Source organism: Uloborus diversus, chromosome 4, assembly GCF_026930045.1.
Source record: "Uloborus diversus isolate 005 chromosome 4, Udiv.v.3.1, whole genome shotgun sequence".
Classification (NCBI taxonomy): domain Eukaryota; kingdom Metazoa; phylum Arthropoda; class Arachnida; order Araneae; family Uloboridae; genus Uloborus; species Uloborus diversus.
This window is the reverse complement of record NC_072734.1, coordinates 5,120,160-5,129,487: the sequence shown is the minus strand read 5'-3', so window position 1 is coordinate 5,129,487 and position 9,328 is coordinate 5,120,160. Positions and strand designations below refer to the sequence as shown.

The window sequence follows — 9,328 nt, the reverse complement described above, 5'->3', positions numbered from 1 at the left end:
CGAAATAAATAGTCTTGATTGTACTAATAGTGGTGCCTCGAACTGAAATTTTTGGGAAGGGGGGGGGGTTGAGGATCATCAACTTTCCGAATGGAACTCCAAATTTTGCCGAATGATAAGAAATACAGGTATGCACATACAGTCGAACCTCCATACATCGAAATTTTTCGATATATAGAAATTTTCTATATATCGAAATCCCAGTAAACTATGTTCATTATATAGAAAAATTGTTTCTATATATCGAAAAATCTCTATATATCGAAAAAAAATTCGAGACATTCGTAGATTTTTTTCCAGTTTAGACTGTTTGTCTCATGAAAAATGAAGGTTAGAGGAGAAAATTACGTTCACTAAAAGGTTGCTAGGGAACTCATTAGAATTCTGTGGTTGAAGGGTGTGTAGTTAAGTCGTTGTTCCGTTCTGAAGTTCTTAAATTCTCTCAAGTTTATTTCAAATCTTAGCTGTCACCGGTAAACTTGTAAAATCAGTTTCAAATTATCCCTTTTGTTTGTTCATTATCATTTCTAGTCTTCTTAGCTATAGGGAATCTATCAGTAACGTCAACAATATCTTACCTTTAATGCCATACTCTATTTTATTGCCGGCTAAGATATTTCGGTAGTCATTCATGAACATTCAAGCAGTTTTTTTTTTTTAAACTATCCAGTTTTTCAGAAAAGAAAACATTCAAAAGAAACCCTGCAGACGTTTGCCATCATACTGCCTTTAAACTTGAGGTTATCGATTTATAATTTATTTAGTAGGTTTTTTTAAATTTATGTATTGCTTTATTCTACAGCTAATCTATTTAAGAAAGTATTGGATTTGGAAACATTTTTGAATTTCAACTGATTTCTATGTTTAGAGATGTGCAAAACTATTTTGATCATTTTTTGAGAAATGACTGTTACAATGTGTGTGGGTCTGTGTGTCTATGTGCGTGTCCGGCTTTTTTGTGGCCGCTGCAGTTCAAAAACTACTGAATGAAATCGAGCGAAATTCGGTACTGTCCGTTCTCGAAAGCAAAGACTACCACTCAGGACAGATTCCATTTCAGAAAGGGGCGATAGGTTGAGGATGGGCACTTACCTGTCTTTGAACACGTTATTTTGCACTTTTTAACCGACTTCAAAAAGGAGGCGGTTATCAGTTCATACCGTATGTATGTTTTTACTTACGGGTTTCCCTCTCTATTTTGATGAAATCACAGCAGATTTGACGCATGCGCAAATTGGCGCTAAGTCTCGGCTTAGGAAAATGAACAGTATACATATGTAGCACTCCTATGTGAATTGGTGCTGAGTAATTTTAGTGATTTTGCGTTCTTCAGATTTTGCTTAAAATTCTTGGGTCGGATTTATTGATAAAAAAGATGTTTTTATATTTAATTAACATATTATTTATAAAACATGATACTTTAATTTTTTTTTAGCTGAGCAATCTAGCGAGGTTTTTTTTTTATGCACATGCTGTGATTATTTATGAAAGATTGCGTTGGGAAGGGGAAAAAAAAACATTCCCTGCTTTAGCCCTAGACGTAACTTTTCTCTATGTGTCGTTAACTCTTCCCGCCTGTCTTGTGCAATTTGTATAATTGTATCAAAAAATTAATAAACGTTTTCCTTTTTTTTTTTGAGCAATTACGATTGCTTATATTCTCTTTGAAGTCCGCCGGCATCCGCGTGGGTGCTCCTCCTGGGTGGTGCCCCCTCATCTATGTCCCCCAGAATCGACTTTATTTATACCCGACCCTCTCGACTCTACATTATTATATTTAGACAAAAACAATATCGAGTACACAACGTAAAACACCCAACGCGCAGAATCCGGCCCCTGGCATTCATTTGAATTGTAACATCTTAAATTCAAATTATGTGTTTGTTATTATTATTGCATCAGAAACCATTTGTAGAAACAGGAAACGTAATGAGTTGGGTCCTATCGCAATTCGTGATTGTGAAATGCATAATTTGAATTCAAAACATCAAAACTCAAATGACTGTTTTGAATTTTTTTATTAATTTATTTATTCTTTGCAGCAGATGATTTGTACACCATTTTGGACGAAATTATATCAAGAAAACAACTATGGAGAGATAGAGTTGAATTTTCGAATATTCATTATCCAGTTTAAAAAAAAACATTGTTAAGATAAATGATCGATCTGCAGCGATTAGCAACTATTAACTAAAAACTTATCGATCAACTTCATTCTTCCCTTTCGAAAACATTTTACTGCCTGGCAGCGTCTCGCACTTTCATTCACTCAATGTGCCGACAGATGATTTTTACTAATTTTAACCAGTCCTGATGAAAACAAGAAAATTGTTTCTTCATCGCTATCGCCAACAAAGTTCTAAAGAACAGCGGCTATGAATTGCGTGTGAAACCATCATCCCCCCCCCTTTCCCCAACACACTTATTACAAATAACTTTGAAGTCGTTTTCTTTTGCTTGCAAATGAATTTAAAAAAAAAAAAAAAAAAGACACTTAAACGGCTGTCTAAAAGTGATGTCACATTTTGATTTGAAAAGGGGGGGGGGCATTCTTGCTATTGTGACAAGGGGAGAGAGGAGTTAGCCAGAAGTGTGACTCGCATAGTTTTCTACAAAATGCTGACAAGTGACACTGGAAAAGTGGGGGGGGGGATAAAGAGAAGTGCGACACTTAGTGACATCGGGGGGGGGGGGGGGGAAGTCTTATGTCTTGAAAAAAAGTGCGACATTTATGGACAGCCCCAAAGCTTTTTCTTCTTGTATCTCTTATAATTAAAAAAAAAAGTATAATTAAATGCTTTTATTCCACAAATTTCAAGAAAACGAAACCATCGACGAAACTTCTTTACTTAGAAAACTTAAAAGGAAAAAAACCCTTCATTTTCTCTCCCCCTATAAAATAAAATTCGCAACAAACGGTTATCCATTATCTAAATTAAAGCAGGGTTTCTTTGGAAGAAGCAATCAGCCAAAGTGTTGTTTTGTGGCAAAACATTCTTTTTAATGAAAAAAAAAGAGAAAAAATCGTTTCTGAAGACGGGCAAAAAAGCAAAGATCGATTTTTAAGGTAAACAAAGAAGGGATAAACGCAATGACGCGTATACAACGACGTAGGAAAGAACTAGTGACACGACATGGTGTTCGAAAGAAGAAGGTGACGCTATGACTTTTAAGGTTGAAAACGGAAAAGCCTTGTTAAACTTTAGAACAAAACGGTTTCTGGTTACCTGTGCTCTAAAGTGTTTGATTTATATTACATGATAAAAAATTTATCGATAATTTAAAAAAAATCCAAGCAGGGGCACCCCAAACTAAAATTTTTCGGCAGGGGGAAATTCTCAATTTTACCGAATGATAAGATACGAGCTTGCATCGCACCATGCTTATCAGGAACACATAACATCAAATAAAAGCGAACATTTAAAAAAAAAAAAAAACAATGTTGCAATATTGTCACCAAATTTGCCGAATCGTCATCAAAATTTGCCGAACGAGGAAATATTTGAACGGTCAAACCAACCCTATGACATTTTTTGAGCATTAAAGAACCTCGGGGCCAAATTTGGAAAAGATCCTATGAAAACTGGATTTGTACAAAGAAAAAACCTCCTACAGTGGTTTTTCCTTTTACAAACCCAGTTTTCGTCAGACTGCTGCTAAATTTGACACAGTGGTTCTTTGACGCTCGAGAGCTGTCACAGTAGGGGGGCGGGGGTCCTCCCTAGGGGATTTGCATAAGAAAAACCCCTCCTTATGTAAATCCAAAGTTACGTCGCATCTTGTTGAAATTTAGCAGAGATCCTTTAATGCTCAGGAATTCATGTAGAGGTTTTTCCGCCTTCCTAGGGGGGGGGGGGCTAAATCTCCGTCGTGTTTACAACCTTAGGAGTTCAAAAATATCCAAGGAGATCTAACTTTAAATTTTATGTCATAAAATTGCTCTTATCTATACGTTGATGAGATTTTTTACAATATATATATTTTTTTCCTCCTTTCTTTGGGCTTGATTATTGAACAACTTAAGGCAACTTATATTTTCGAGGTAGACAGTGCAACACCGGGCAACACTGCTAGTCCTTTACTAATAATAAAGCTGAAAGTCTCTCTGTCCGGAGGATGTCTGGATGTCTGTAGGATGTCTGTGACGCGCATAGCGCCTAGACCGTTCGGCCAATTTTCATGAAATTTGGCACAAAGTATGTAGCATGGGGGTGTGCACCTCGAAGCGATTTTTCGAAAATTCGATGTGATTCTCTTTCTATTCCAATTTTAAGAAAAAAATATCATAAGATGGACGAGTAAATCACGAAATTATAACGTGGAACCGTAACATGGGCAGAAGTCAATTGGCGAGATACGAAATTATCATAACGTGGAACCGTAAGATGGGTACAAGCCAACTGGCGAGAAAATTCACCATACATTATTTGTAAATATACAGGCGAACCAAAAGACCTTTTGATTTTTCTATTACGGGCGCAGCCGTGCGGGTATCACTAGTAATAAATAAAGGTTTGAAAATATGTTAGAATTCGAGGCTACTTCAAGACACAAAAGGCGATACCCAAACAACAAAAGCGGTAATATCAAAACTTGCAAAATGATTTTAATACAGGACGTAGGCAAATAGGACTTACCAAAAAACAGTTTCATAAAAACTCTTGTTCGTAAAGAAACAATACGATGGCAGAAATACCTCTTATCTACCTGAAAGTAAAATAAATAAATAGTTGTAAAAGTTTAAATAACACATACCTATAATGCAATCAGTTTCTGGGAGAAAAAACATATCAGCGAAAGTGCGGAAAGTAGTATTTAATTAGAAAAATGATAGATACGAAAACAAACGAGCTGATGTGATCACATGACTTCCTTTTACACCAACTTAATGTTATTTCCCCATTATTGGCAATTTTAATGTGATTCAAAAGTTAACTCTCTAAATATCACCAACAGTGGTCAAATTAAAACCAGATTTTAAAAAAAATGTAAAGAAAAATCGCCAAATTTGTCGCCAAGTTGGCGACTTAGCTTGGAGACCAAAAGACTGGCGATATATCGACAAGTGTCCACCAAATTATAACACCACTTGAGTTTACATCGAAATTAACGATTTCCCCCCCCCCCAAAAAAAGGGGCAAAAGTACGCCTTTAGAGCATCCGAATGCAACCAAAAAGGAAGGTGCACAACTAGACCCCACTAGGAGTCTACGTACCAAATTTCAACTTTCTAGGACATTCCGTTCTTGTGAGTTATACGACACACATACGCACATACATACGTACATACGGACGTGGGGGGGGGGGGTTGTGGTGCAGACTACGCTATTGAAATTTTTAGGGGGGGGGGGTTAAGGAGTACATTCTCTTTTTTGGGTTAGCTCTTTCTTTTTTGGGAGGGCAGGATCTTCGTGATATTAGGGGGGTGCACTCTTGCTCTTAGGGGGTGGGCACCCCTGCATTTATCATCATTAAACAGGAGGGGAGTGGGGATGCACCTGAAATATTTTATAGTTATCCAATGGGATGGCGTAATGGTTTCTAATCATTGATCAAAATATCAATTCACAATGCCAGTGTCTATATAAATGCTAAGTGAAAGGAGCGATAAAATTCAGTTTGCATTGTCATAGAATGAAAAAACATTAGTTATATCGAATCTGCTATGTCAAAGAAATAAAACCTTTTTGTTTATAACATTAAATTCATATTATAAGAGATTTCAACGACATTAAATTAGTTGAGGAAACAGTCAGAAAAAAATACAACTAACAGCATTATACAAATTGTGTCGTAACCTGACCATAATCACGAGCAATATCAAAAAAAAAAAGAAGGAAACAAAAAACCTTAAATTTTTAAAAGGATGAAATGAAATGTGGCAACAGTAAGAGATGTGCACTACTTTGATTCGTATACTGTTTTTATTTGCATTTTAAAAAATACCAAAACATTCAAAAGTATCGTTTTAAAACTGTTTTTCATTTTTTTCTCCTTTTTATACAATGCTAAATTTTTATTCGAAACATACACAGAAAAACACGCTTGACTAAATATCTGAAGCGGATTTTCGATTTGCTATGCGGGAAAAACTTACTCAGGTGATAAAAAATACCTCTGGTCAAGTGAATACATAATTTTAATCGTTTGATTTTTTTTTCTTGCAACAGGAGAGCAGTGGCATACCAAAAAGGGGTGCAAAGGGACATATGCATCCCCCCCCCCCCAAGATTTGTTCTCGAAATTGAAAACTTGCAGGATTTTTTATACTTAGAACCCGGATTATCTGGCCTAAAAATCAATGAAATATGACTGCAAGTGTGCAATAAAAATGCCTTAAGTACGCATTAAAAATTCAAAAGATGTACAATGCTAATAATTGATAACAGTAAAGAAAAGTTGTTACAATTGAATATAAAATAATCAGTCTTTTTATTTTTTACTTCGTTCTAAGCGATAAATATGTATTATAGAAAGTATTCACACGCAAAATGATAGGCACATTAGTTGCTTTTATTACAATAAAATTCATGATTTTTTTAAAATCAAATAATATCATTTCAAAAGATGAAAATAATATCTTTTTAATTTCTGTAGTACTGGGAAGTACTAGAAGCATTTAACTTTGTAATGTTAACCGACTTTTTCTCTCCTTTCCCAATTAAATTATCTTTCCCATCTGTGGTCAATTCCTTTCGAAAATTAATTTTTCATAGGTAAACGTTTACTGCTTTGAGCACATTTATATAGGAAAAATCGAATGACTATTCTGAAGTATAACATTATAGTTTTACAGCTCAAAATCTCGGTCTCTCAGACCTACTAAACGCGTTCTAAACAAATACTCTGGTTTTGGATCTTTCACTGTATTTTTACTTCCTTTTATAAAAAAGGAAGTATTGTATTCGCGAAAAAAATTTCACTCAAAAATCGGCCTTAATTTCCATTTTGCTCACCTCCGAATGAATGTTGAGTTTTTTTTCGACCCGATCACACGTGGATATATTGCATAGGAACCTACAGACACCCGAAATATTCCTATTGACAATCCCCGAGTTAGTTACAACGAATTTTCTCGTGACGTCCGTATATATATGTGCATATGTGTGTATGTATCTCGCATAACTCAAAAACGGTATGTCCTAGAAAGTTGAAATTTGGTACGTAGACTTCTAGTGGGATCTAGTTGTGCCCCTTCTCTTTTGGTTGCATTTGGATGTTCTTAAGGGGCCTTTTGCCCCTTTTTGGGGGGAAATCATTGTTAATTTCGATGTAAACACTAGTGGTGTTATAATTTAGCGGACACTTGGCGATATATCGCCAGTCTTTTGGTCGCCAACTTGGCGACAACGTTGGCAATTTTTTTTTTTTAATTTGGTTTTAATTTGGCCACTGTTGGTGATATTTAGAAAGTAAACAATTGAATCACATTAAAATTGCCAATAATGGGGAAATGACATTAAATTGGAGTAAAAGGAAGTCATGTGATGCACATATCAGCTCGTTCTTTTTCTTATTGACTACTGGTATGTGCTTGTATATAACCCTGTCTCTAATGACAACCTTTTTTTCCTCTTTAATTTAATGATTTTGATCATTTTTATCAAAGATAGATTTCCCAGATTCTGGTAAGTAGAAGTTTTAGTTATCTTTCTCATTTTTTAAAAATGATATTCAATTTGATTGTTTTTAACTTGATTGAAATGACATATACCCTTGAAGGATTATAAATAAAAACGAGCTGATGTGTGCATCACATGACTTCCTTTTACTCCAATTAAATGTCATTTTCTCATTATTGGCAGTTTTAATGGGATTCAATAGTTTACTCTCTAAATATCACCAACAGCGGCCAAATTTAAACCAGATTTAAAAAACAAAAAAAAAAACCGCCAAATTTGTCGCCAAGTTCCACTTGAGTTTACATCGAAATTAACAATGATTTCCCCCCAAAAATGGGCAAAAGAGCATCCGAATGCAACCTAAAAGGGAGGTGCACAACTAGACCCCACTAGGAGTCTAAGTACCAAATTTCAACTATCTACGACATTTCGTTCTTGAGTTATGCGACATACATACACACATACATCCGTACATACAGACGTCACGAGAAAACTCGTTGTAATTAACTTGGGGATCGTCAAAATGGACATTTCGGGTGCCTGTACGGTCTTCGACATATATCCACATGTTGTCGGGTTCAAATATAAACTCAACATTCATTCGGGGGTGAGCAAAATGGAAATTATGGCCGATTTTTGAGTGAATTTTTTTTCGCGAATATAATACTTCCTTTTTTGTAAAAGGAAGTAAAAAATATGTCAAACGTTAGGTATATTTCAGTTTTTTCCGTGTACTAATTCTGAACTGAAAAATTAACGTCTCTTGTTATAATGCCAACAGGAGTACTCCGATGGGACGTTACTGCGACCCCCCTTGTTCAGCAAATTTTATCTGACGAATCGGCAAAATTATCATCATTCGGCAAAATTTGGAGCTCTATTCGGCAAAATTATCATCATTCCGCGAACTTTGGAGTTCTATGCGGCAAAATTATAATCATTCCGCGTAATTTGGAGCTCTATGCGGCAAAATTATAATCATTAAGCGAAATTTGGAGTTCTATGCGGCAAAATTATCATCATTAGGCGAACTTGAGTTTCATTCGGTAAATTGAAAATTTCCGCTCTCCCAAAAATGTAAATTCGGGGTACCTCTGAATGATTGAGTGCCCAAAATTAATTTCAGGGTACGCCACTGGAAGAGACTGTCAGCGTTTTATTGCTGTCCGACAAGGAATAAATACATCAACAAATAAAAAGGAACAAAATGAAGAAGATAGCAAGCACAACATTTGAAAGCATTACTCTTATAAAGTTGATAAGATTCTATTGATAAGTGAAGCCAAAATACTCGAATTTAGGATGATTATCTAAACATAAACACTCAACGAATGTGTGGATGGTAACACAGTTGGTTGTTAACGTGTACATACATTCTGAGAAAATCTTTCATCAAAGGAAGCCTTTTCCACTCCCCTAAAAGCTTAATAGTTGCCTCCATCCCCGTGACTGTAACTGAAAGAGGAATTCGGATCGAACGATGGGACAGTTGTTTTCGTGTGTTCGAATCGAAGGACCTCGGGAGTCTTCGTCTGACATCCGGGAGATTGGCGGCGCCTAAGGAAAAGATGTATTCTTGGACCAAATCCAAATGTACGAGTTAAAAGGAAATCTTAACATTCATAATGTACTAAAAGCGTACTTCGAAAATATGGACAATATGAATCAGACGATGAAGATGGCGAAGTTCTGCACAATTTTAATGT

At 35.6% G+C, this 9,328-nt stretch overlaps 1 long non-coding RNA gene across 1 annotated transcript in view; it reads right to left on the bottom strand.

Moving 5' to 3' along the window:
* Positions 1–4,639: 4,639 nt before the first annotated feature.
* Positions 4,640–9,328, bottom strand: part of LOC129220452 (uncharacterized) — a 143,475-nt gene continuing 138,786 nt past the window's right edge. The window contains exon 3 of the long non-coding RNA XR_008580468.1: positions 4,640–4,707. This is a non-coding gene — a long non-coding RNA (uncharacterized LOC129220452). The remainder of the gene's footprint in view (positions 4,708–9,328) is intronic.